Genomic DNA, 27,518 nt, shown 5'->3' with positions numbered 1-27,518 from the left:
AATGGTACATCGGGGGATTGCACATCTGAAACTACGTTAATTACATTTGGTGTGGTTTTCTCAGGAAGCTGGGATGTGAAGGATTCTAAGTACATTTTTAAATAGACATTTAGATTTCAGGGTTTTTTTGACAGAAAAAAATACAGTATCAATTTTCCTAGTGTTTCTTATAAATGGAGGTGTGTTGTTATGTTAAAACCGGAATTATTTGACTATTTTCACCTATGAAAATGCCAATTTCTATAATGCTATGGTAGATCCAAGATTAGAAAATCTGTCGTGTGTGTGTGTGTGTGTGTGTGTGTGTGTGTGTGTGTGTGTGTGTGTAAGCAAGCATACAAATTCTGCACCATTGTTCCTGCCCAACCCCACACTTATAAGGAGTACACAGGATACAAGGATGAGACTGTCATTTTCTGGTCTAGTCATTTGCCTAGCTCAAAAAGAAACAATAACAGAAGAAAGTGAAGGGGGTGAGAAAGAAAACCAGAAGGAAGGGGTCTTGGAAGTAGTACCAGCACCTCTTAAAATACAAACACAGAGAAAGAGCATGTGGGCGGGGGTATACTAAGGTCTAAGAGAAATCATCGGAGACTTGGAAAGGATGGGGACACATTCAGAATGGTGCCTGCACACTGTGTGATCCAAAAGCACCCATCTGCTTGTTTCTGGCAGAGGCCAGTTTGTTCTTTGAGGCTAGCATTTCCCCCATCAGACCCAGGAGACTAAAACGTACTTGAGACCAAGACACCAAAAGTCTATGAGATCTGCACCTGCGTTTATTTCCCAGATGGAGGAACTCTTGGCTTCAGGGGACAGTTTCCTAGGACATCATGAACCATGAGACTATTGAGTCAAATGAGTATTAAACCAGAATAGACTGAGTGCATATACAAGCCAAATCAAATCTTACATTGTATTTGGGCATAAAGAATTTTCAAAATGTTACTAGAACATTTGAGAAAAACAGGCTCGTGCTTAAACTCCCTTTTAAAATTACCACAAGACGACTCTCATAGCAAAACAATCCCATAGTGTAGAAAACCGAAAATTGTAAATGTGTTTGATCACTAAGTACAAGCACCCCCCACCCCAAAAAAATCTTTTTAAGCTGATGAGGAATCTCTTCCAGGAACTGTGTGCAGGATAGGAGAGTTTATGTTAGCTTAGAATTCCCCTATCATTTTCTTCTCTCATCTTTACTGTTACAACCATACTGTGGAGCGCTGGCTATTTTTAATTAGAGGGAAACCAAACAAAAGCCTCCGTGGTGCCGTTCAGATACCTAAAACATTAAACAAAAGCCCGTTGACACAGAAAAAAGAGCCAGACAACTGCTAGTGATTTTCCTACAATTTCCGTGTTTTTATCGTGTTTCCCCAGGGGTTGTTCTGCTTTTCCCTCTCCTGACCAGGGGCAGCTCCAACAGCAGCTGCAGATCCTTGGCAGTCCAGCCCCTTCTGGAACGGGCTCTTCAGTGTGACCGGAAGCCCTCCCACGGTGGTCCAACTGCCTCGATCGATCGCTATAGTAGGAGCTGGAAGAGAAGCAATGTTCCATGAGACAAGTATTGATTTCACTTAACTGTCTCCTTACTTCTGTCCAACTGGACCTATCTATCAAGGACTGGCAGAGTGCAGCAGGCTTTCCCCGCGGTGTAGTCAGATCCGTAAGCAGTGTTCCTGTGTACAGCCAGAAGACAGCCACACAATGAGCACTAAGCTATCTTGATTGAGCAGATAGTCAGAATCTCAGACTTCTAATTGCACATTTTTACAGTCATCCTCTTGCCTTCAAGATAACGCCCTTATCCCTTCTGGTATGCCTGAATTATTTCTTCCTCCAACTCCTCCTCCTCTTCTTTCTGTTTGTTTGTTTTTCTTACCTATTGGTGGTACATTAACTGCTTCCTGTGTGGATACGGTTCTGGGTTAGATTGTACAATATCATGAATGGGGGTGGGACTGGGAGGGCAAAAAGTCCCCACCTGGACGTGGACTAGATATCTATCCATCTATAGTTTCCACTGTCCTGCTGATAGGACAACGCCTTACGGGGCAAAGGAAAGAAGCAAATCAAAATCTGTGAGGATCAAGCTGGGGAGAGCTAGTAAAGTGTTTGCCAGTCAGTCACGGGGACCTGAGTCAGTGCCCCAGAATCCACATAAACAATAAAGAAATAAATAACTGGCCTGGTGGTCTGCACCTGTAATCCTAACAGCAACCTGAAGACTGAAACAGGAGAAACCCCAGCTCACTAACCAGACAGTCTAGCTATCTAAACAAGCCCCAGTGAGAGACCCTGTCCCCATAATAAGTGAGTTGTGCCTGAGAAAGGATGGCAGAGGTTGACTTCTGGCCACCGTGCGTGCACACACACGCACACACACACACACACACACACATGCACACATACACATACACATACACATACACATACACACATATACACACATACATACATGTGTACACACATATACACACAACACACAAACACACACATATACACATACACACACTTACACAGAAACACACACATAACATATACATACACAAACACACACACATATACACACAAACACACACAAATGCTAACACACATATACACACACATACACACACACATCTCTGAGTGTGATACTGTCCCCACCCCCCCTTGTATACTTCACTAGCAACTCAGAATTAATAGTGGCCTAAGCTAGAGTCCTGAGCTGAGTGGCACAAGTTTTTCCTACAACTTTTATGGCCCCTGTTTGCAAGTCTGCGGGTTATAGTCATGTTAATGACAAACACTTGCTGCACCGGAGAAACTGCACATTAATGAAAGCCCACACAGCCCCAGGCTGATGCTTTGAAGTCTCGCTAAACATGTAATATCAGCTCGTGAAGCATTAGACAAGGAAATGAGCTGGATAAGGGTCCAGCCCTAATAGCTCTAAATTGATTATTTCCTTCCTCAAATAAACTCGCCAGGCAGCCCTGCGAGCTCACTTCCGGAGAGCGCTGTGCCCGGAACCTTATCACAGGGAAATGAGAAGCAAGAAGCCAGACAACTGTGATAAGGCACACTCAGGAGATACAAACACAGTTATGAGGGTTGGTCTGGGATCTCTGGAGTCAACCTCCAGTTAATTATTCATTAATTACATCCTAAGATGGGGGCAGGGGGGAACAATGCCTTCTAAGTTATTGCATTAAATAGTCAAGCACAAGGGCCCGGGGGAATAATCACAGGCGGCAGACTCAAACCTGTGCACGCTATAAAGTGTGAAACTGTGATTGGCAAGCCCTTGGTGAAGCTGAGAAAGCAAAGGCCCACTCCTGACTGGGGAAATATCTGAATCGTATGCGCACACAGCGTCTGTTTAAACCAGCACCGAAACTCACATCTTCCGTCAACAGATTTTAGCTTTGAGACCCGATTCCCACCAAACACCTGCACTGTGGAAACTGCTGCAAGAAGAGGAAAATGTGGAGATCTGAGCATAGGCAACCGCATCCTGGGTGGGAACTCAACAGCTCGGGAAATAAAAGAATCAGTGACATGATTACAACAAACCAGAATGCTTCTACGGAGCACAGACGGTCTAAAGAATGGGAGAAAATCTTAGTCGTTAAACAAAACTTAGATGGATGGCAAAAGAGGAGAAAGTCTAATAATGAGCACAATCGTCATGTTTTCTGAAGAGATACCCCTTAAAACAACTACAAATACACAGCCAATGAATACCTGTGAACACTCACAAGGACTTCAGTCATTAAAAGTGCAGTTCCAAACCATGTGAGATTCCACCTCCCCAGAGTCATGACAGCTGTCCTCTCCTCAACAAGAATCAGTAGGGCCACCGTCCAATCCAGTTGTACCATTCAGGGACACTCTGGAGTACTCATGAGTATGCAGGACAGCCACACTTACTGTGGAGATATTCACAACAGACAAAGTACAGAAGCACCCTAGGTGACATTGGAATGGACAAAGCAATTATGGAATATATGTTGAATCTACATGTACATAGGTAAATATACACATATTCATTCAAGCATAAAGAATAATAATCTCGTGTCATTTGCAAAGAAGTTGGTGGATGGGGGGGAGTACTGTGTTATGTAAAGTTAAGTCAGACATGGAAAACGGGCAAGCAGGGGAACCCCAGGGAGAAACAATAAGAGAGGGCAAGAGGAAGCAGGGCACAATACGTGTGTAACTGGAAATGTCACAGGGACAGCGCTAATGGGTATTAACAAGTATATTAAATACAAAGGGCAGATTTTAACTCGAGCCATCTATTTATCAGAATGAATTTTAATATAGCTGGGATCACTCTTTCCTCTCTGAGACAAGTATTTTGTAATTATGCATATAGTGTTTGGAAATTAAAACTTAAAATTTCAATTAACCGCCAATAAGGTAATGGACATCTGCAGTCCAACACTTAGGAGACTAAGGCAGGAGGGTTCAAAATTTGCCTTGGGCAGATAGCAGAACCTTGTCAAAAAAAGAAAAAGAAAAGAAAAGAAAAGAAAGAAAAAGAAAGGAAAAGAAGAAAGAAAAAAGAAAAGAAAAATAAACCAACCACCAAGTCAGTATAGTGTACTAACTCCAGTACAAAGAAAATAGCATGATGTATAATAAGACAGTGTTTCCATCCTGTGAAGAGGGATGTGCCTCTTATAGTTTGGAAGGGTACAGAGTCTAAGACCATTGTGCCTATAAAGTCAGTGTCTCTTGGGGCTCACTTCCTGGGTCATTGGGCCTTCTTTTTGCTGCATAGGCAAGGGATGTAAAGGGTACAAGATTTCTCTGGGATATCTTTTATAAGCCACTCCCAAAAGGTCTATATTGAATAACCAATTTTCCCAAGTCCCATACCCAAAACCCGTTTAACATCCCATTAATAGTCAAATTCTAAGGCCTGTCCACTGGCCCTCTCCCTTTCTGAGGCTCTGGCGTTGTGGTGATTAGAGCTGTGTGAACAGCTGTGAGATGCATCGGTTCTGACTTTGCTATGTGTTACTATGGTAGACACCTAAGTAAACACAAGAGGCATGGTAAGTCATCTGGAGATGAAGGTCCCTCTCCAGGAGGCTATGTGTAGTAACCAGCAAATTCTATCACATTTACACAAGAACTTGAACACACATAAATTTCGGCATCATGGGGGCCCTGGGGACAATCTCCTGTGTGTCCCAAGGAAGAGAGTGAATGTGGTTTTCAGCTTCTAATGTATGATACAGCAAAAGAAAATGGCTACACTGAAATACAATGTACAATGAATGCATTTAAAAAATCATGTATGCCATATCTATGATGAACAGCTAGGTTGAAGGGTGGTCAAGATGGTTTTTCCACCTGCTGTCACTTCAGAGGGACTCCCAAGTACAAGAATACACTTACACTATTCCCTGTGAAGACTCCCCACGGCAGGGTGTTGGGAGTTTCTGGACCAATGGCCTGTGGCACCCACCACTCACTATGTGGACCAGGAGTGTCTTAAAATGTTCCAGATGCCCATAAGTTGTTTTGGAAAATGTTGGAATTTATTAGAGAAAAAAGTTAAACACAGGTTAAAAAATTAAAGTGAAATCTAAACACAGGTTTAGAAAAAACCCTGTAAGACATAGGTTTTTCAAAAAAGAGAGTCCCCAAAAGTCCACCTTGAAGGATCTCTAAGATACAAAGACATGTAGGATTCCATGCAGGAATGCTGGCTCAAGTCTGTAATCACAGCATTTGGGAGGCTGAGATACCATTGCCACTGGTTTAAGCCCAGCTTGTAGTACATAGCAAAACCCTGTCTCATACAAACAAACAAATTTTAAAAGCAAAGAAAAAAATTGAGCAGCCATTGCTGAAGCTGACATCGGATTCTACAATTTAAATATGCGAGTAAACAATGTTCTCTCTCTTTTCTCGTGGAGAGAGAGAGAGAGAGAGAGAGAGAGAGAGAGAGAGAGAATAGCCAGTTTTTTTTATCAATGTGTGAACAGAACCTTCTAAAGGACATTAATTCCTCCTCCTGAGAGAAGCTCCCTACCAATTGTGGGAATTTCAGAGGTGGACCATGAGGACAGAAAAATGGAGATTAGAGAGGAACCTTTCAGAAGGTAACAACTTAATCTCTCTGTCCTTCAGGCAGGAGCCCTGATGTCCTGATCAGTCATCAACCCTCTGAGAACAAACCTGTTTCCTTGTTCATTTGCTGGTGTGACTTGATTTGAGAAACTGAGGAAGCTTAGCAATGCTTAGATAACGAAGCTAATTACGATCATTGCAGTTAGGCGTAATTAAAAACAGAGAGACACATGTGTTCCCCATCCTTCTGTTGTTCAATAATCAGCAACAAACATGAGAAAACTAAGAAGTAGGGACGTGCACTCTGAGGGGCAAGAGTGAAATTCTTGGCATGTGAGATGGTGAAGACAAACTTGCCAGCATTTGGGGAAGCCTTCCATTTCCACAGCCATCGGTACCCTGTATGTACCCCCTAACTCTTTTCTTGTTTAAATAATCTAACTTTGACTATAATATTTATTTGAACTCATTACAAATCAAAGAAATTAGCCTGGTTGTTTTTCCTGCCATGTTATTACAATTCCCTCTCCCAAAGCATGTTGGTTTGCTTTGTTGACAGTCTTTTCTCAGACAGATGTTGACTTCATTGGATGGGTGGCCAGCTTGTCTTCTTGGTGTGCCTTACGAATTCCTGGCTTATACCATTTACAAAGTTCACTCTAGCACAAAATATTATATATGAAGTTGGATTGATTTTGTACCCTACAATGTTTGTAGATTTAAAAAAAACATTTAAATATTTGGTATACAGAGTGGGGTAAATAAATACTCAAGATTGCTTCTTGTTTGCTTCTTTTTTTCCTAAATACTCAGTCACTTAATTATAAGTGATATTTTCATGTGAGTTTGGGATCATTCTTAGTTGTGTTCTTGGGCTACTTAGGAGAACTAATGAATTTTAATTTTTGTTGCTTTATGAAACATTTTCTCCCCCAGGAACAGCAAGACTAGTTCCACATTTCTAATCCTCATTTTCAGATTCATTCCAAACACTGGCATTGAATTTGGCTAAGAGTTCATAGCACATCTAATGTGTACATGATGAACCCAGGCACTCTGAGGTCTGTACACACTGACGGTGCCCACAGGAGCACAGGGTATCTTTGGATCTCTCCATCATGTTCTTCGGGAAGGCTCCATCTATCTTATGCAGCATCCACACCTCTGAGAAAGTGGCTCTCTGGCAAGCATTTGCCAAACTGCAAAGGGGAAATTGTTCCAGAGAATGTGCTGGTAGAATGCTGCCTAGGCAGAGGGTGCCTTTTCCCCAGTTGACATTTTTTTAAGGACAGTTGCCACTCTAAAGTTTCCAAGTGCCTTGGGACCCTCCCAACCCCAAGGGATATTTGGTGAATATCAGTCCGCAGATAGGACAGAGACTATGAGGATCCAGAAGGCCTGTGAGTAATGATGACATGGGGACCAGCATCAGGGGGCAGATCAACTTTACTTGGGATGATTCGAGGATTATAATATAGTTTTGGGGACGAGCGGGGTAGGAATATTCAAGATGGGCAAAGGTCATTGGCTGAAGGCTTAAGTTACCAAAACGCTTCCTTAGCATTGTCAAGCACTCCGGGAATCTCAGGTGCTAGCTGACCGCGTTCCTATTGGGAGAAAAGAAGTTGAACTTGTTATCTAACTAAGGCTATGGATATTCTGCAGGTATAGGGTGTATGGAGGTTAAGGTCAGAGAAGGGGAAGCCCTGCTAGCAAAAGGAGTCCTCCATGTTGCACCAAGCCCAGAAGGCTGTCTGGACAACGGTAGACATCTACCTTAATTAGCAAGGTTTTCCCACAGTGCTTGATTTTAATTGATTCTTTAAGACTTTAAAACTTCAGTAATGGTTCCATCCTTTTCTCTCCTTTTGCTCCTTGAGCTCTCTACTAGTTGAGGCTAACCCTGGAGAACTCCCACACCACCAGTCTCACAATCACTTTGAAACCATTAGCTCAGGAAAAGGCAAAATGGCCACTTTGCACAGGTGTCAATGTTACATGTTGTTGAATAAACACACACACACACACACACACACATACACACACACACACAATCTAAATGGAAATTGTAAGGCTGGAAGAGAGTTCTATGAGTAAGAGTGCATAGTGCTATTTTGGAGTTCAATTCCCAGCATTCACATAGGGTGGGTCCCACCTGCCTGTAACTCCAGCTTTAGGGTATCCTACAACCTTTTCTGGTCTTCTCCATCATTGAACTCACATGGATATCCCCACACAGAGATACACAGGCACATATTTCTTTTTTAAATCTCCCTCCACGGTCTTTTGTTTTTTAAAGTAAAGCAAAGACATCAAATTCATTGAAATGATCGAAAATGACTAATCAATTATTGAATGAATAGGGTCCAAGGCAGAAGTTGTTTTCCTAACTATTGACCGCCTGTGTGGTGCCAGGCCCGATTTCTCAATATTTAATTATCTGAGGGGTGAAAATGAAAGTTTACAGGCATCTAAATGTTCACATATAAGCCCTCAGCTTCCTGCTCCAGCTGTTATGCCTACAGCTTCCTGAAGGGAAGGCTGATGGATACTTAGCCCTCTGGGATGGCAAACCTAAACGTACCCTTTCTTTTATAATATGCCTTGGTCTTGGTGTTTTATCACAGCAATAGAAAAGTAACTAGCATACATCTTAACCCTTTATCACCATTTTATAATGTGTGTGTATGGGGGGAGATGAGAGAGATCTACTGTGTGTAATGTGTGATCTGAGAGTTAATTAGTAATTAATATTGGAATAAGAGAAATTGTTTTTGCCTGTGCCTCTGAGGCAAATAATGGGAAATAGGGAATAATTTATCAACCAGGTACTCCAGTTGGCTTGGGCTATACACACGCCCTTCTGAAAAAGAAATCTAGCAACCTGTTGGCAATCTGGAAGTCCCCTGTATCAGGATGTCCATATATCTGCTTTAAATAACAGAAATAATCTACTCCCATTGGTAACTGCTTGACAACACCCCATTTCCACCCAAACACATCTTGAAATGTATCCAGGAACTACAGACAATGGGCCGATCCAGTCTGAACCAGTTTTGCATGCATGCACAATGAAGTAAATTGTGTCCTCTGAGTGAACTTTTAGGGAGAGTCCCCTCTTATGATCTCATGCTTAGGCATCATGGAGAGTATATATTATTAAAGTTGGATACATTGTAGGAAGGGACACATAGACAGTGAGTAAAGGCTGTTTTAATCCAAGCCTGTCAATGAAAACAGACAACCTCCCATGCTCTCTCTCTTAGCAGCAAAGCTCTTCTCTCTCAAACCCACATAAAAGGAACACCCCCGAATTATCTCACTTGTGTGGCCCACTGTCACTTTTGATAGCATATCTGAGCTGTACCTTGCTTAGCTTTGGATAATGTTCCCTTGGGACCTGTGTTTTCCTTTTGAGTGGGGCACTAAGAACTTGGAAACGCCTGTCCCAGTCTCCAGCCACTGGAACAGGACGACTGCCACACTCTATGAATCTGTTGCTATACAATAAATTCTGGCCCTGTGGAAAGACACAAATATCTTTGTCTGCGTCAATGTCTATGGTTCTGATGTAGCATGCTCACCACAATATCCAAATATCAAAATAAGCCAATGCTTACTGCCACAAAACAATAGTTTGAACATTTCACCTTCTGAGTTGTTTGAAATTCTATTGACCTTTGCTTATGGAATCTGTGTGAACTTGTTATCGCTTCTAGCCCTCCCCCCTTCTTTTGTAAACCACATACCATTTCTTAGATAAGCAATCATGCTCACCTGCAACCATCAACAGTTTGGCTTCTTTTTCAGGTATACTTTGGGACTTTTTTCCATTCTATGGTCTTATTACATATTCTAGAACATTCTAAGAATCTCTTGACCTTTTCCTGTCATGCTCCTTCTGCTTACCATCCACATGAATTTGCTATTCTTCTCTCTGTGTTACAAGGCACTTGATGGTGATGCCTGGGTCTTAACAAGACTTCCTCAACCTATGTGGAAGAGAAGCCTGCATGCTCAGAGAGAAATAGAGCATCATTTTCAAAAAAAGGAGTTTTTAAGACTCGAATACAAGAAGCATCTATTTCATCTCATTTTATTTTATTTTATTTTATTTTATTTTATTTTATTTTGTAGGCTAAGGTAAGCACCAACCTGTTCAGTCACTAATCAAAACCTCTGCTCAGACAGCACCCATCACAGGGGTGTCATCACAGGGGTGTCATCACAGGGGTGTCATCACAGGGGTGCCCACAGTGACAAGTTGGACAGTACTGTTGCCTACACATCAACTCATAGTCTGCCCATACATACAGCAGACTGAGAGTACTCACCAGGTTTATTTCTGTTGTTTGAAGCTATCCTAAATCCATGTCATAGTCTGGCAATTTTTAAACTAACATTATGATAATGGGATATGAACCAAAATCCTCTGGGGTCATATGAAATCCTTGGACAGAGAGCAGGATGATCTGCCCCAACCTTTCTAAATGGACAGTCAGAAAATCTGAATGGATGAGCAGGTGAGCAGGTGAGCAGGTGAGCAGATGAGTAGGTGAGCAGGTGAGCAGCTGTGTAGCTGAGCGGGTGAGTGGGTGAGCAGGTGAGCAGGTGAGCAGGTGAGCAGATGAGTAGGTGAGCAGGTGAGCAGCTGTGTAGCTGAGCAGGTGAGCAGCTGAGCGGGTGAGCAGGTGAGCAGGTGAGCAGGTAAGCAGCTGAGCGGGTGAGCAGGTGAGCAGGTGAGCAGCTGAGCAGGTGAGCAGGTGAGTAGGTGAGCAGGTGAGCAGCTGTGTAGCTGAGTGGGTGAGCAGCTGAGCGGGTGAGCAGGTGAGCAGGTGAGCAGGTAAGCAGCTGAGCGGGTGAGCAGGTGAGCAGGTGAGCAGGTGAGCAGGTGAGCGGGTGAGCAGCTGAGCGGGTGAGCAGGCGAGCAGGTGAGCAGATGAGTAGGTGAGCAGGTGAGCAGCTGTGTAGCTGAGCGGGTGAGCAGCTGAGCAGGTGAGCAGGTGAGCAGGTGAGCAGGTGAGCAGCTGTGTAGCTGAGTGGGTGAGCAGCTGAGCGGGTGAGCAGGTGAGCAGGTAAGCAGCTGAGCGGGTGAGCAGGTGAGCAGGTGAGCAGGTAAGCAGCTGAGCGGGTGAGCAGGTGAGCAGGTGAGCAGATGAGTAGGTGAGCAGGTGAGCAGCTGTGTAGCTGAGTGGGTGAGCAGGTGAGCAGCTGAGCAGGTGAGCAGGTGAGTAGGTGAGCAGGTGAGCAGCTGTGTAGCTGAGTGGGTGAGCAGCTGAGCAGGTGAGCAGGTGAGCAGGTGAGCAGATGAGCAGGTGAGCAGGTGAGCAGGTGAGCAGGTGAGCAGCTGTGTAGCTGAGCGGCTAAGCAGGAAGAGATATGGGACATGGCCTTGGCAGACTGTCCAAACCTTGACCAGGTTCAAACTGTATCTGCTCCTTGGGTCTGCATGACCCTGAGCAAGAACTTCACTCCCCAGGACCAGTTTCCTCTTTTATAAAATGGGAATAATAATGGTACCTCCTCCTACATCTCAGTGGGAGTTAAATGTATGCATTTCTAGAACAAAACAACATAGAAAAGCACGACAGCAGAATCACCATTTATATCACTGTTTTGTGTATTTTAAATTTAGCCACCAAATATTTTTAAACACTTAAGATGAAGTGAGATATTTTCATATATGAATCATAAGGATAGAATTTGAGTTTTTATTGAAATTAGGCCATTTAAACTATATTCTCTTCTAAAACAAAATTTACTAAGCCTTTTCACTTCTTTAAATGGCACAGAAACAAATACTACGGTTTTCTTTGCTAACAAATGGGTTTTTAAGTGCAAATACAGACCAACAGCAGCAGGTGAGTCAGATCACCCACTGTCCAGAACTCAGCTGGATGGGCACCAGCAGGTGACTGATGCTTGACCAAGATCTCCCGGAGTATTTAACATTTTATCGCCACATTTAAGATAGCATAAAGGTTAATGCATATTCAAATGCTGGAGGGAGGCACTAGATTCTAGGAACATGGAACCACGCAAGATTTGCAAGATGGTTCGTTATGGCTTCATTCTTTCAGCATCTTTTCTGAACCCCAACTTCCATATACAGAGGTCTGGGCTGGAAGGAAGTTGAGCAAACCGTAAATGCTGTGGGCTGGTCAGACAGGCCAAAGTGTGGCGGCGCTAAACATATTTTTACATTTTCTTGTCAATTTTTTAAATATTTGAAGGCTTTCATTTCACTTAGAGTTCTATCTGACTCTTTGTAATTTGAATGTGGGACAACTTGGACCAAGTACTTGGTTGTGATTTCTCCAAGGACATCATAGGTAGGGCTTGAATTTCTCACTACTGAATCTGCCTACAAGTGCCCACTGCTGTCTACACAACTGAAACATTCCCAATGGGTCCTGAGAAAGGCTAGCCGGTCTATGATCTGGCCTGTCTGACCCCCTCACTGCGTCCATTGGTTTTCTGTTTCATTCCACCACAAATGTCTGCTATGTGGGAGCTGGTGTTCCAGAAAAGACTGTGAAAGAATGAAGCCACATCTATCAATATTATATGTGATTCTGTGCTCCTAGGTGCCCTCCTCTAGCATATTCATTAAGGTTAGATGAATATGCATTAACCTTAAACAATGTTAAATTTGAACATAAAAGGCTAGGTTCAAATCCCACATCTACTGTGTGTCTATGCCTCTACCGTGTGGTCCAACCTAGCTCACTAGTGACAATTCCAGAGTTTGTATAAGAAAAACCAAAGTTGTATTTCTGAGGCTTTCCTGTGTCATCAGCCTATCATGCCTCGTATCTTCTTAATGGGCTACGGCTACCACTGCTGTGTGCTGTGTGGCAGTCACGGTAGCAAACACAGTTAAGTGCAAACGATTGCTCTATTTTCACTCTGGCTACAAAAGATCAAAAGAAAAAAAGGCAAAAGTAGGTGGTGTTTTCGTGATGTGGAGAAGCCAGGAACCTAAAGGTCCATGTGACAGACATGATAAAGAATGACTTGGCACTGGTGAGCACTGTGTCTGACCACAACAGTGGCTAACACCCATGCACTTGGAAGCCCATTAACTCTTTGCAAGGGAATTCTAGTCCTCTTGGGAGACTACGCAACTTCCATGTGATGGACATTAAACTGAAGCATTGGCTGCAAGGTTCTTGTTTGGAATCAGCACTAGTCAGACTCCTATGCCAGTGTTCTGTGTTCCTGTTGATCCTCCCACAGGCAAGCATTTTGAGTTCTAATAGAAATAAGCCAACACTGACTTTAGATTTTCAGTGCATTTGTTTCGATTTCTTTTTTTTTTTTTTTATTAACTTGAGTATTTCTTATTTACATTTCGAGTGTTATTCCCTTTCCCGGTTTCCGGACAAACATCACCCTCCCCCCTCCCCTTCCTTATGGGTGTTCCCCTCCCCACCCTCCCCCCCTTGCCGCCCTCCCCGCATAGTCTAGTTCACTGGGGGTTCAGTCTTAGCAGGACCCAGGGCTTCCCCTTCCACTGGTGCTCTTACTAGGATATTCATTGCTACCTATGGGGTCAGAGTCCAGGGTCAGTCCATGTATAGTCTTTAGGTAGTGGCTTAGTCCCTGGAAGCTCTGGTTGCTTGACATTGTTGTACTTTTGGGGTCTCGAGCCCCTTCAAGCTCTTCCAGTTCTTTCTCTGATTCCTTCAACGGGGGACCTATTCTCAGTTCAGTGGTTTGCTGCTGGCATTCGCCTCTGTATTTGCTGTATTCTGGCTGTGTCTATTTGTTTCGATTTCTAATCAAACTCAACCCCAGTGCCTTCTATAGACACTAGCTCCAGGGTGCAAAAAGAATCATGTGCAGGGAATATAACAGACAGTTTTCCACGCTGGTAACCCAATTTTCCTGCTCCAACTTCCAGTATGTACAACCCATCCTCTTGTGATTGGCCTGGAATTGGTATAATTTAAATATTTTTGAAGTCTTTGGTTTAAAATATAAAAAAAAAGAAAGATTCAATGTCTATATTTCTGGAGATTCCTTCTTTGGTTCTGAAGAAAGGAACATTTATTAGACACTACAGTGTAACTGTTCCTGCCAGCATAATCCTCACTTTTGCAAAACAATCTCCACATCATAAGCATTGCTTTTCAAGAGCTTAGATTAACATAGGCTGGCACATTTCAGTCTGTAGGACATCTAAGAATCAGTCATCAAACTGAAACTGCCTGTGGAGTGTCACCCCATGTGTTGGAGAAGGTTAGTCTGATGTCTGCACCCAATATTTGTAAGCGATCTAAGAACAGCAGAAACCCAAACTGCCATTCATAGATGACTCCAGTAAAAAGGATTACAAATTACTGACTCATTGTATATACACTGATGATTCGCCAGTCACATTAACACTTGTGTCCCAGTCCCCATGAAAACTAACACACAGACCTGAGCCTGTCTGCTGCCCTTGTGCCCAGGGAGTGCTGACTCTGTAAAGAATGAACTCTCATTGGCTGGCTCTGTAAAGAATGAACTCTCATTGGCCTGGATCTGACTCACAGGCTAGGATGGCTGTCCAAGGAATTCCAGGGATCCTCCTGTGTCAGCCTCTGCAGCACTGGGTTTACAAGTGGGCACCACCAAGGTTGACTTATGTGTTCTTGGGCTAGAACTCAGGTCTTCATGTTTTCAAGGCAAATACTTTACCACTGTGCTAACTCCACCATCTCTTAAGAATTTAAATGTGTCTCCTTTAAGATACTTTTAACGTCTCTGTTTTTGCCCCATTCTTCCTTCCCATTCACTTGCCTTTTTAACAGGTCACTGGGTGTCTTCCTCATCAGAATTATGCTTACCTGTTCTTGGCTTTCCCTTGTATTGCGTCTTCCTGCCTATCTTCTTAGTTTACTCCCACGTCAGTCTTTTCTCTGGCTTATCCGGTTTCTTCCCACTCAGTGACTGTGTTTACTCTAGTCCAGGTGTGCTGCTGTAACTTAAAATGTCTGCAACAATGAACTGGCTGGTCCCTCCTAGGAAAGCACAAAATGCTGAAGGCAAGCATAAACTTTGGAGTGCCTTTCTTCATGCACTCCAGTGCCAACCTCAGCATTATTTGTCCTCACAATTTATAGAAGTCCCTTGGTTAGAACTTCATTTGTCTTCCACAGTGCAAACAAAGGAGAGAGAGTTAATTCTGTGCATTATGAATGTTAGCTGTCCAGGTGAAGCTATCTGTTAACACATGTACTTGAATCAGTGGGAAACAGTCTTTGTTACATATGTGCAATATTGAGGCAAGTTTTTATACCCAGAAGACAAGGCTGCATCTTTGATGCCCAAATCAACAAATGACTGGTCCTGCCTCATTGAGGAAATGCCAGATCCTCTCTAATAAAATGTACCACTGTGCAAAGTATCAGCTGGTGTCCACCGGCTGGATTCATTATCCCCCTAATGTTTTTTGCAGGTAACTCAGCAGAGGGACCTAAAATTAAATAAATTTGTTCTCAGGTTTTAAGTGTGCTAGAGTAGCCAGTTTTCCAGTATCTGAGTTGACCCAAGAGCTAAATGGTCCCTGTGTTAATGAGTAATAAATACTCGTGGCTGAGCCTTGCTCTGGTCGGGCGCCAAGGAAATCATCCGCTGCCTGGGACCATGCAGGCGTTCTCCTTACATACCTCTGATGCAAGCAGAAAAATGCCTAATCCTTCAGAAGTGCAGTAATCCACAAGGCCCAGATAAATATAAAGAGAGTGATAACCACAATGTCAAAGCAAATGATGAAATAAGTTCCCTGTCAATCACACTCTCTACTGGGGACCAAGTGGAATGTTGATCCCATCATACTCTGACACTCAGAAGGCTCTGAGGAGAGGACAAAGAGAGACAATGTGCTCATCATCCCAGCATGACCTTTCTGTGATGTAATTGGGACGGAGGAACAGAGAAGTGATGTCATCAGTGTGTTACGTTGCTATCTTCAACCTCTGTCAATTCCTGTCTCTTTTCTGCTATACCGTTAGTACAGTTGCAGCCAGTGAGAAATCTCAATGTCGAATAATGAAAATGCTATAACCAGAAATTTTTGAGGTGGATGTCCACTTCTTCAGACCTTACTTATACAAAATAAAAGCATGCTAGTAGGTCTTAGCAAATCTGTTATTTACTTGCTTTTTAATAAGGAAATGAAAGCATAGTCTTTTTAAAAGTAATACATATGACATAAGGACATTGGAAGAAGGAAGAGTCTCTCTCTTTTTTGCCACTGCTAGATCCTTGGACTTCCATTGCCAGCTGCTGCTGATCATTGTTGGAAAGTTGTTACAGACTGAAGGACAGGCTGGAGAGCTGGCTTGAGACGCTTTCAGAGAACCTGAGTTCAGTTCCCAGTGCTTCCTGGCAGTTTACAACTCTCTGACACTCCAGTTCCAGTAGGTCTGACTCTGCTACAGCAAGAACAGAACTCAAACATCATCCCAAACAGCTACTGTGAGAGCACCGCCAAAGGACCACTCTCTCTGACCCAACTTCCACAAAGTCAAGGTGCTACTTTCATAGTTCAAGATCAAGCTCAAGCATTAAAGAGTCCAAAGGCATTGTGGATCATGCACCAGGGTCACATTCTGCTAGTCTTTGAAAAGTGTGTTTGCTAAAGATCAAGAGGTCCTTATTTTGTACAAGAATAGTATGTAAGACGATCACTATTGAAACACTGGTTTAAAAGAAACAACCTTGGAAAACACCAAATGCCATCTGGAACCCTGGTGCACGGAAGCTCCCGGAAAGGGCAGCGCAGATCTTCCTGGTTGCTGCCACCGCGGAGAGCTCTTAGGCAGCACCCCACGAGCAAACTTGAGCCTCGGGACCACAGCTAAGACCAACTTTTCTGCTGCAAGTGACCTGCCTGGTGAACACCAGACACAGGCACACAGGAACAGCTGAAGGCCTGTAGATAGGAAAAACTACACCCCCGAAAGCAGAACACTCTGTCCCCATAACTGGCTGAAAGAAAACAGGAAAACAGGTCTACAGCACTCCTGACACACAGGCTTATAGGACAGTCTAGCCACTGTCAGAAATAGCAGAACAAAGTAACACTAGAGATAATCTGATGGCGAGAGGCAAGCGCAGAAACCCAAGCAACAGAAACCAAGACTACATGGCATCATCGGAGACCAATTCTCCCACAAAAGCAAACACGGAATATCCAAACACACCAGAAAAGCAAGATCTAGTTTCAAAATCATATTTGATCATGATGCTGGAGGACTTCAAGAAAGACGTGAAGAACTCCCTTAGAGAACAAGTAGAAGCCTACAGAGAGGAATCGCAAAAATCCCTGAAAGAATTCCAGGAAAACATAAATAAACAAGTAGAAGCCCATAGAGAGGAGTCACAAAAATCCCTGAAAGAATTCCAGGAAAACACAATCAAACAGTTGAAGTAATTAAAAATGGAAATAGAAGCAATCAAGAAAGAACACATGGAAACAACCCTGGATATAAAAAACCAAAGGAAGAGACAAGGAGCTGTAGATACGAGCTTCACCAACAGAATACAAGAGATGGAAGAGAGAATCTCAGGAGCAGAAGATTCCACAGAAATCATTGACCAACTGTCAAAGATGATGTAAAGCAGAAAAAGCTACTGGTCCAAAACATACAGGAAATCCAGGACTCAATGAGAAGATCAAACCTACGGATAATAGGTATAGAAGAGAGTGAAGACTCCCAGCTCAAAGGACCAGTAAATATCTTCAACAAAATCATAGAAGAAAACATCCCTAACCTAAAAAAAGAGATACCCATAGGCATACAAGAAGCCTACAGAACTCCAAATAGATTGGACCAGAAAAGAAACACCTCCCGTCACATAATAGTCAAAACACCAAACGCACAAAATAAAGAAAGAATATTAAAAAGCAGTAAGGGAAAAAGGTCAAGTAACATATAAAGGCAGACCTATCAGAATCACACCAGACTTTTCGCCAGAAACTATGAAAGCCAGAATATCCTGCACAGATGTCATACAGACATGCCAGCCCAGGTTACTGTATCCTGCAAAACTCTCAATTAACATAGATGGAGAAACCAAGATATTCCATGACAAAACCAAATTTACACAATACCTTTCTACAAATCCAGCACTACAAAGGATAATAAATGGTAAAGCCCAACATAAGGAGGCAAGCAAGCTATACCCTAGAAGAAGCAAGAAACTAATCGTCTTGGCAACAAAACAAAGAGAAGAAAAGCACACAAACATAACCTCATATCCAAATATGAATATAGCAGGAAGCAAAAATCACTATTCCTTAATATCTCTCAACATCAATGGCCTCAACTCCCCAATAAAAAGACATAGATTAACAAACTGGATATGCAACGAGGACCCTGCATTCTGCTGCCTACAGGAAACACACCTCAGAGACAAAGACAGTCACTACCTCAGAGTGAAAGGCTGGAAAACAACTTTCCAAGCAAATGGTCAGAAGAAGCAAGCTGGAGTGGCCATTCTAATAGCAAATAAAATCAATTTTCAACTAAAAGTCATCAAAAAAGATAAGGAAGGACACTTGATATTCATCAAAGGAAAAATACACCAAGATGAACTCTCAATCCTAAATATCTATGCCTCAAATACAAGGGCACCTACATACGTAAAAGAAACCTTACTAAAGCTCAAAACACACATTGCACCTCACACAATAATAGTAGGAGATTTCAACACCCCACTCTCATCAATGGACAGATCATGGAAACAGAAATTAAACAGAGATGTAGACAGACTAAGGGAAGTCATGAGCCAAAGGGACTTAACAGATATTTATAGAACATTCTATCCTAAAGCAAAAGGATATACCTTCTTCTCAGCTCCTCATGGTACTTTCTCCAAAATTGACCATATAATTGGTCAAAAAACGGGCCTCAACAGGTACAGAAAGATAGAAATAATCCCATGCGTGCTATCAGACCACCACTGCCTAAATCTGGTCTTCAATAACAATAAGGGAAGAATGCCCACATATACGTGAAAATTGAACAATGCTTTACTCAATGATAGCCTGGTCAAGGAAGAAATAAAGAAAGAAATTAAAGACTTTTTAGAATTTAATGAAAATGAAGGTACAACATACCCAAACTTATGGGACACAATGAAGGCTGTGCTAAGAGGAAAACTCATAGCGCTGAGTGCCTGCAGAAAGAAACAGGAAAGAGCATATGTCAGCAGCTTGACAGCACACCTAAAAGCTCTAGAATGAAAAGAAGCAAATACACCCAGGAGGAGTAGAAGGCAGGAAATAATCAAACTCAGAGCTGAAATCAACCAAGTAGAAACAAAAAGGACCATAGAAAGAATCAACAGAACCAAAAATTGGTTCTTTGAGAAAATCAACAAGATAGATAAACCCTTGGCCAGACTAATGAGAGGACATAGAAAGTGTGTCCAAATTAACAAAATCAGAAATGAAAAGGGAGACATAACTACAGATTCAGAGGAAATTCAAAAAATCATCAGATCTTACTATAAAAGCCTATATTCAACAAAACTTGAAAATCTGCAGGAAATGGACAATTTCCTAGACAGATACCAGGTACTGAAGTTAAATCAGGAACAGATAAACCAGTTAAACAACCTCATAACTCCTAAGGAAATAGAAGCAGTCATTAAAGGTCTCCCAACCAAAAAGAGCCCAGGTCCAGACAGGTTTAGTGCAGAATTCTATCAGACCTTCATAGAAGACCTCATACCAATATTATTCAAACTATTCCACAAAATTGAAACAGATGGAGCACTACCGAATTCCTTCTATGAAGCCACAATTACTCTTATACCTAAAGCACACAAAGACCCAACAAAGAAAGAGAACTTCAGACCAATTTCCCTTATGAATATCGACGCAAAAATACTCAACAAAATTCTGGCAAACCGAATACAAGAGCACATCAAAACAATCATCTACCATGATCAAGTAGGCTTCATCCCAGGCATGCAGGGATGGTTTAATATACGGAAAACCATCAACGTGATCCATTAAATAAACAAACTGAAAGAAAAAAACCACATGATCATTTCATTAGATGCTGAGAAAGCATTTGACAAAATTCAACACCCCTTCATGATAAAAGTCCTGGAAAGAATAGGAATTCAAGGCCCATACCTAAACATAGTAAAAGCCATATACAGCAAACCAGTTGCTAACATTAAACTAAATGGAGAGAAACTCGAAGCAATCCCACTAAAATCAGGGACTAGACAAGGCTGCCCACTCTCTCCCTACTTATTCAATATAGTTCTTGAAATTCTAGCCAGAGCAATCAGACAGCAAAAGGTCAAGGGGATACAGATCGGAAAACAAGAAGTCAAAATATCACTATTTGCAGATGATATGATAGTATATTTAAGTGATCCCAAACGTTCCACCAGAGAACTACTAAAGCTGATAGACAACTTCAGCAAAGTGGCTGGGTATAAAATTAACTCAAATAAATCAGTAGCCTTCCTCTACACAAAAGAGAAACAAGCTGAGAAAGAAATTAGGGAAACGACACCCTTCATAATAGACCCAAATAATATAAAGTACCTCGGTGTGACTTTAACCAAGCAAGTAAAAGATCTGTACAATAAGAACTTCAAGACTCTGAAGAAAGAAATTGAAGAAGACCTCAGAAGATGGAAAGATCTCCCATGCTCATGGAGGCAGGATTAATATAGTAAAAATGGCCATTTTACCAAAAGCGATCTACAGATTCAATGCAATCCCCATCAAAATACCAATCCAATTCTTCAAAGAGTTAGACAGAACAATTTGCAAATTCATCTGGAATAACAAAAAACCCAGGATAGCTAAAACTATCCTCAACAATAAAAGGACTTCAGGGGGAATCACTATCCCTGAACTCAAGCAGTATTACAGAGCAATAGTGATAAAAACTGCATGGTATTGGTACAGAGACAGACAGATAGACGAATGGAACAGATTTGAAGACCCAGAAATGAACCCACACACCTATGGGCACTTGATTTTTGACAAAGGAGCCAAAACCATCCAATGGAAATAAGATAGCATTTTCAGCAAATGGTGCTGGTTCAACTGGAGGTCAACATGTAGAAGAATGCAGATCGATCCATGCTTATCAGCCTGTACAAAGCTTAAGTCCAAGTGGATCAAGGACCTCCACATCAAACCAGATACACTCAAACTAATAGAAGAAAAACTAGGGAAGCATCTGGAACACATGGGCATGGGAAAAAATTTCCTGAACAAAACACCAATGGCTTATGCTCTAAGATCAAGAATCGACAAATGGGATGTCATAAAACTGCAAAGCTTCTGTAAGGCAAAGGACACTGTGGTTAGGACAAAACGGCAACCAACAGTTTGGGAAAAGATCTTTACCAATCCTACAACAGATAGAGGCCTTATATCTAAAATATACAAAGAACTCAAGAAGTTAGACCGCAGGGAGACAAATAACCCTATTAAAAATGGGGTTCAGAGCTAAACAAAGAATTCACAGCTGAGGAATGCCGAATGGCTGTGAAACACCTAAAGAAATGTTCAACATCTTTAGTCATAAGGGAAATGCAAATCAAAACAACCCTGAGATTTCCCCTCACACCAGTGAGAATGGCTAAGATCAAAAACTCAGGTGACAACAAATGCTGGCGAGGATGCGGAGAAAGAGGAACACTCCTCCATTGTTGGTGGGATTGCAGACTGGTACAACCATTCTGGAAATCAGTCTGGAGGTTCCTCAGAAAATTGGACATTGAACTGCCTGAGGATGCAGCTATACCTCTCTTGGGCATATACCCAAATGATGCCCCAACATATAAAAAAGACACGTGCTCCACTATGTTCATCACAGCCTTATTTATAATAGCCAGAAGCTGGAAAGAACCCAGATGCCCTCCAACAGAGGAATGGATACAGAAAATGTGGTACATCTAAACAATGCCTTTATGAAATTCGTAGGCAAATGGTTGGAACTGGAAAATATCATCCTGAGTGAGCTAACCCAATCACAGAAAAACACACATGGTATGCACTCATTGACAAGTGACTATTAGCCCAAATGCTTGAATTACCCTAGATGCCTAGAACAAATGAAACTCAAGACGGATGATCAAAATGTGAATGCTTCACTCTTTCTTTAAAAGGGGAACAAGAATACCCTTGGCAGGGAAGAGAGAGGCAAAGATTAAAACAGAGACTGAAGGAACACCCATTCAGAGCCTGCCCCACATGTGGCCCATACATATACAGCCATCCAATTAGACAAGATGGATGAAGCAAAGAAGTGCAGGCCGACAGGAGCCGGATGTAGATCGCTCCTGAGAGACACAGCCAGAATACAGCCAACACAGAGGCGAATGCCAGCAGCAAACCACTGAACTGAGAATAGGACCCCCGTTGAAGGAATCAGAGAAAGAACTGGAAGAGCTTGAAGGGGCTCGAGACCCCATATGTACAACAATGCCAAGCAACCAGAGCTTCCAGGGACTAAGCCCCTACCTAAAGACTATACATGGACTGACCCTGGACTCTGACCTCATAGGTAGCAATGAATATCCTGGTAAGAGCACCAGTGGAAGGGGAAGCCCTGGGTCCTGCTAAGACTGAACCCCCAGTGAACAAGATTGTTGGGGGGAGGGCGGCAATGGGGGGAGGATGGGGAGGGGAACACCCATAAGAAGGGGAGGGGAGAGGGATTAGGGGGATGTTTGCCAGGAAACCGGGAAAGGGAATAACACTCGAAATGTATATAAGAAAGACTCGTTAATAAAAAAAAAGTAATACATATAAAAAAAGAAAGGGTACTAAGACCTTATAAAAAACATACTTCTCATGTGGGAGATGGCTCAATGGGTAAGAGCATGGGCTTTGTAACTCACAAGTTATATCAGTTTTATTGGCTTTAATTTACCAAGCACTGGTGATTTCACTGTTCAACCAGGGCCTCTGCAAACACAGGTTCCTATATTCCTGTCTTAGTTGCTTATTCGGTCTCAGGTCCACCTGATACAATTGTGGTGGGAGGGATGTGTGTGTGTCACAGAATGGCTAGAAAGGATTAAAATCTCTGCAGAGTTCATAAAGACCCCCTGAAGCTGAAGGGTATTATTTGGCTGTTTCCTCTTAATTTAAACATTCCTTCCTAGAGGGAGAGGAGTCTCAGGGAACTCAGAAAATTTAAAAAAATAAAGTGACAGAAACTTGGAAGACCGAAATGTTCTTGAGTGACTTTCCCTAACATTACAAAAACAAAACGTTGTCAGACTCTGCCCACCTCACCCCACCCCACCTCACTCCATCCCTCTTCCAACTGCACTCCCAAATGCAGAGAGAGCTAGCAGCATAGCCTGTAAGCTGTGCAACCCACCCCCACTCCCAGGGTTCAGCTTCCAGAGTCACTACCCATGTTGGAGTGATGCAAATCCCTGCTGACATAGGTCACCCCAAACCCAATACGAACTCATTTGTACCCCATGTTGGACTTTGATGCAATTGGTACTGTCACGAGCTCCCTTTCAGGTACCATTGCAAACAGATGGTGGAGAAGTTCACTAATCTTACCTTCTTCATACAGTTTTAATATGTATATGTCTTTGTGTTTCTGCTTCGATTTCCTATTTAGTAAAATTTTATCTGTTTGGTCCTATGGTTTATGCGGCGCAAATAGTGATGCCCTTCACAGAGAAAAAATGAAAACAGACTCACTATTTCAGCTGCGGCAGCCATCTTCCAGTAACTCACCAAAATGACGAACACAAAGGGAAAGAGGAGAGGCACTCAGTATGTTTCCAAGCCTTTTAGGAAACATGGATTTGTTCCTTTGGCCACATACATGCAAATCTACAAGAAGGGTAATACTGTAGACATCAAGGGAATGGGCACTGTTCAAAAGGAACCAGAAGGGTCTACAATGTCAGCCAGCATGCCGTGGGCATCATTGTAAACAAGCAAATTAAAGGCAAGATTCTGGTAGAGAGGATCAATGTGCAGATTGAGCACAGCAAGCACTCAAAGAGCAGAGACAGCTTCCTGAAGTAGGTGAAGGAGAAAGTTCAGAAGAAAGAGGAACCCAAAGAGAAGGGCACCTGGGTTCAGCTGAAGCACCAGCCTGCGACACCCAGAGAAGCCCACTTTGTGAGGACTAACGGAAAGGAGCCTGAGCTGCGGGAGCCCATTCCATATGAATTCATGGCCTAATGGACCAAAAAAAATGAAATAAAGTCAGAAAGAAAGAAAGAAAGAAAGAAAGAAAGAAAGAAAGAAAGAAAGAAAGAAAGAGAGAAAGAGAGAAAGAGATGAACGAAGGAAGGAAAGAAGGAAGGAAGCAGGCAGGCAGGTGTAGAGGGCCACAATAACATTCGCCACCGCTAGATGGCGCTGGCTTCCACTGCGCCCCACGTGGAAGGCCAGGATAGCCTCCGCCATTACAAGATGGCACCAGCCTTCGCCACACCAGCTGACTCCCTTTCAGGAAGTTAACTGTGCGCATGTGCAAGAGTGCCTTCGTGCCAGGTCTTTGCCCACTCCGGGGCGTGCCTGATGAGATCATGGGTAAACAACCAATCAGGTGTGGATGCACCGCGCTAGGGTGTATATAAGCGCACCATGTTGGCGCGCCGAGGCTTCCTCTTTAAGATTATAATAAAGTTTGGTCACAGTAAGGATTTCTATGTACCCGCGTGTTTCTTGCTGGCGAGAAGTCGCGCGTGGGACAGGCAGGCAGGCAGGAAGGCAGGAAGAAGAGAGAAAGAGAGAGAGAGAGAGAGAGAGAGAGAGAGAGAGAGAGAGAGAGAGAGAGAGAAGAAAATGTGTCACCAAAAACTGGAGAAAACTATGTTTTATACAATGATGTCGCTCAGGGAAATGCACAGGATTCTGAAAGCTAATGTTTTATATATGTTCTGAAAGCTGTTGTATATTAGACCTTTCAGAAGAGCACAGGCTGACTTCTGTAGGCATCAATGTAACTGACATTGATGAGAATTCTTAGTGTGCACAGTTTGACCAGCTAGATCTAATGAGTCTGAGTCATTTTGGTCAGTTTTTAGTCTGTTCAAATTTGCTTTAAGAATGACACTTAAGGGGCTAGAGAGATGGCTCAGTGGTTAGGAGTACCCAAGTGGCAGCTCACAACTGTTTATAACTCCAGTTCCAGGGGATTTGAGGTCCTCACACCAATGCCTATAAAATAAAGTCAAATAAAGTATTTTTAAAATTTGCTTTGTTAAAATAAATGACAGTTAAAAACAGACAGTAACTATCTAATCAAACCCTAGTTAGTCATATTTAGTATAAACTTTGAATACGTTACTTAAACCTAAATTGAGTTCAATATGCACAGAGGTACCATAGGTGATATACATTGGTATGTCGGTTAAAAATGAGTTTTCATTCACCTCTCTTGAAAGAACTGAAAACTTTGTGCTTTGATGATTGAATTTCAGGGTGAAAGCATCAGTTGTGGATTAATTCATTCTCATCAGCATTTTATAGCACATCCACCTCTCCTTCAGACACTGAATGCTTAATAGAATCCAGATTCGTGTGCTCCTCAAGGCAAACTTGCTCTACGACGCCCAACAGAACAATGTGCAGTGTCATATAAATTAAATGCAAGAGCAAAGGAGTCAGGGAGGGAAAGTAGAGTATCTGATTGGGGGCCTTGCTGTTTCCTGGAGGAGGAAGCATTTAAATTGAAACTCGGGGGACAGCTAAGATTTCAGTAATTAAAGAGGAAGGTTTTCTTCGGAGTTATAATTAACAGTATGGAAAGGCAGAAAGTATGTAAGAAGAAACAACATGGGGAAATCTGCCAGCTGTGTGTGTGTGTGTGTGTGTGTGTGTGTGTGTGTGTGTGTGTGTGTGTGTTCCCATATTGTCTGACCTCTGTGCCCCTTAGGCAAAACTAGGTCATACCTGTCCAGCAATTGAGAAATTTAGAATGTTCCTTTATTTCTTCTCCCCAAAGATGACACAAGACCTAGCTGCTCCTACTGCTTCTGAACATTTTTGCTTCATTTTTGGTTTGTTTGGTTGGTTTAGGATTGACTTCTAGAGACACAGTCTCTTGTTCTACAGCCTGGTGTGCTGGCTCGTTTTCTGTCAACTTGACACAAACCACAGTCATCAGAAAGGAGGGAACTTCAATTGAGAAAATGCCCCCAGAAACCCCAACTGTAAACAGACAAGGTGTTATCTTAACTAGAAATCAGTTGGGGAAGGCTCAGCCCCAGTGGATGGGGGCATCCCTGGGCTGATGTTCCTGAGTTCTGTAAGGAAGCAGGCTGAGTGAGGAAGCCATCTTGGGGGTGTTTAATCACAGCACTAGTAACCCTGACTGAGACACCCAGGTTTGTAGTAAATGTACTATGCAGCTCAGGCTGACTTTGAACTCCTGACCTTGCTGAGGTTTTCTGTATGGTAGGCAGCATTTTGTGAATGATAATGGGAGCAATCGCATTCTTCCATTCAAAATGCATTAACATTTTCTTGTATTAAAGTTCCTGAAATAAAAGGAAAATATAAGTTTTACCTGACCAAGAAATTGTGGAAGTATTTCTGTTAAGGTTTGGACGTGAAATGGCTCATGGTCTTCTGCCCTTAAGCTTATCTTCCCAAGCTCATGACCTGTTTAAGGAGGTGGTGGAACTTTGCTTCATGAAGCACTACCTTTCAGAGAAAATCCACCAGGTTGGGTCTCTGAAGCTTATAACATGGCCTTACTTCTGGCCCAAACTGTCTACTTCCTGTTTGAGGTGACTAGATGCTGTCAGCCCCCATGGATCCAACTGTCCTCCACACCATCCCTTTCCTACCAAGATGGATTGTGTATCCTGAACCAGCAATGCAAACCTCTCTTCAGTCACTCTGTCAGTCATCTAGTCGCATGGATGAGATGGGGAACTAATACAAGAGAAAGGAAGCCATTTCTACCTCTGTGTCTGACCAAGAAAGAACTGGGTCACTTCCCAACGCTATGCTTGGCCTCAGATCACAGAGTCTCTCCTCCATCCTACAAGAGGGCAGGGCCTTTTGTCAAGTCCAATGTGGTCTTTTCAGGTCAGCTTGGACATGTCCCCAAATAGCAAATGCACAGACATTTGGAAATCAGGTGGATGAGGGCAATGTTGTGAGTGTCATGGAGCAGTCAACGTCAATGCTTAAACAGACTAAAACCTTGGTCTCTGCGTTTTAGAATAAAGGGGATTGTCCCTCTCACGTGTCTTACATTGCTGTCAACCACCTGGATCCCAGGCTGGAGGGTTCATTGAGCACAGAAAGCCTTTGGGCGGGCGAGTCTCTGCTCAATAAATGACTCAACCTTCAAAACAAAATGAGACTACACGGAGATGCTAACCTCAGCAACCATCGAAGACTGGGGCATGTGACAGGTGGCTCATAGAAGGGCTCTTCTCTGGGAACTCATTGGGACATGGGTCTGCAGAGC

At 42.7% G+C, this 27,518-nt stretch overlaps 1 long non-coding RNA gene across 4 annotated transcripts in view; it reads right to left on the bottom strand.

The window, feature by feature from the left end:
* Positions 1 to 1,341: 1,341 nt before the first annotated feature.
* LOC108350243 (uncharacterized) overlaps positions 1,342 to 27,518 on the bottom strand; it is a 302,908-nt gene continuing 276,731 nt past the window's right edge. For all 4 annotated transcript variants that reach the window (XR_015674419.1, XR_015674426.1, XR_015674425.1 and 1 more), the window contains one exon: positions 1,342 to 1,537. This is a non-coding gene — a long non-coding RNA (uncharacterized LOC108350243). The remainder of the gene's footprint in view (positions 1,538 to 27,518) is intronic.

Source organism: Rattus norvegicus, chromosome 2 (genome assembly GCF_021556685.1).
Source record: "Rattus norvegicus strain SHRSP/BbbUtx chromosome 2, alternate assembly SHRSP_T2T, whole genome shotgun sequence".
Classification (NCBI taxonomy): domain Eukaryota; kingdom Metazoa; phylum Chordata; class Mammalia; order Rodentia; family Muridae; genus Rattus; species Rattus norvegicus.
Note: the sequence above shows the minus strand (reverse complement) of the source record. Positions and strands in the feature narration are given on the sequence as shown.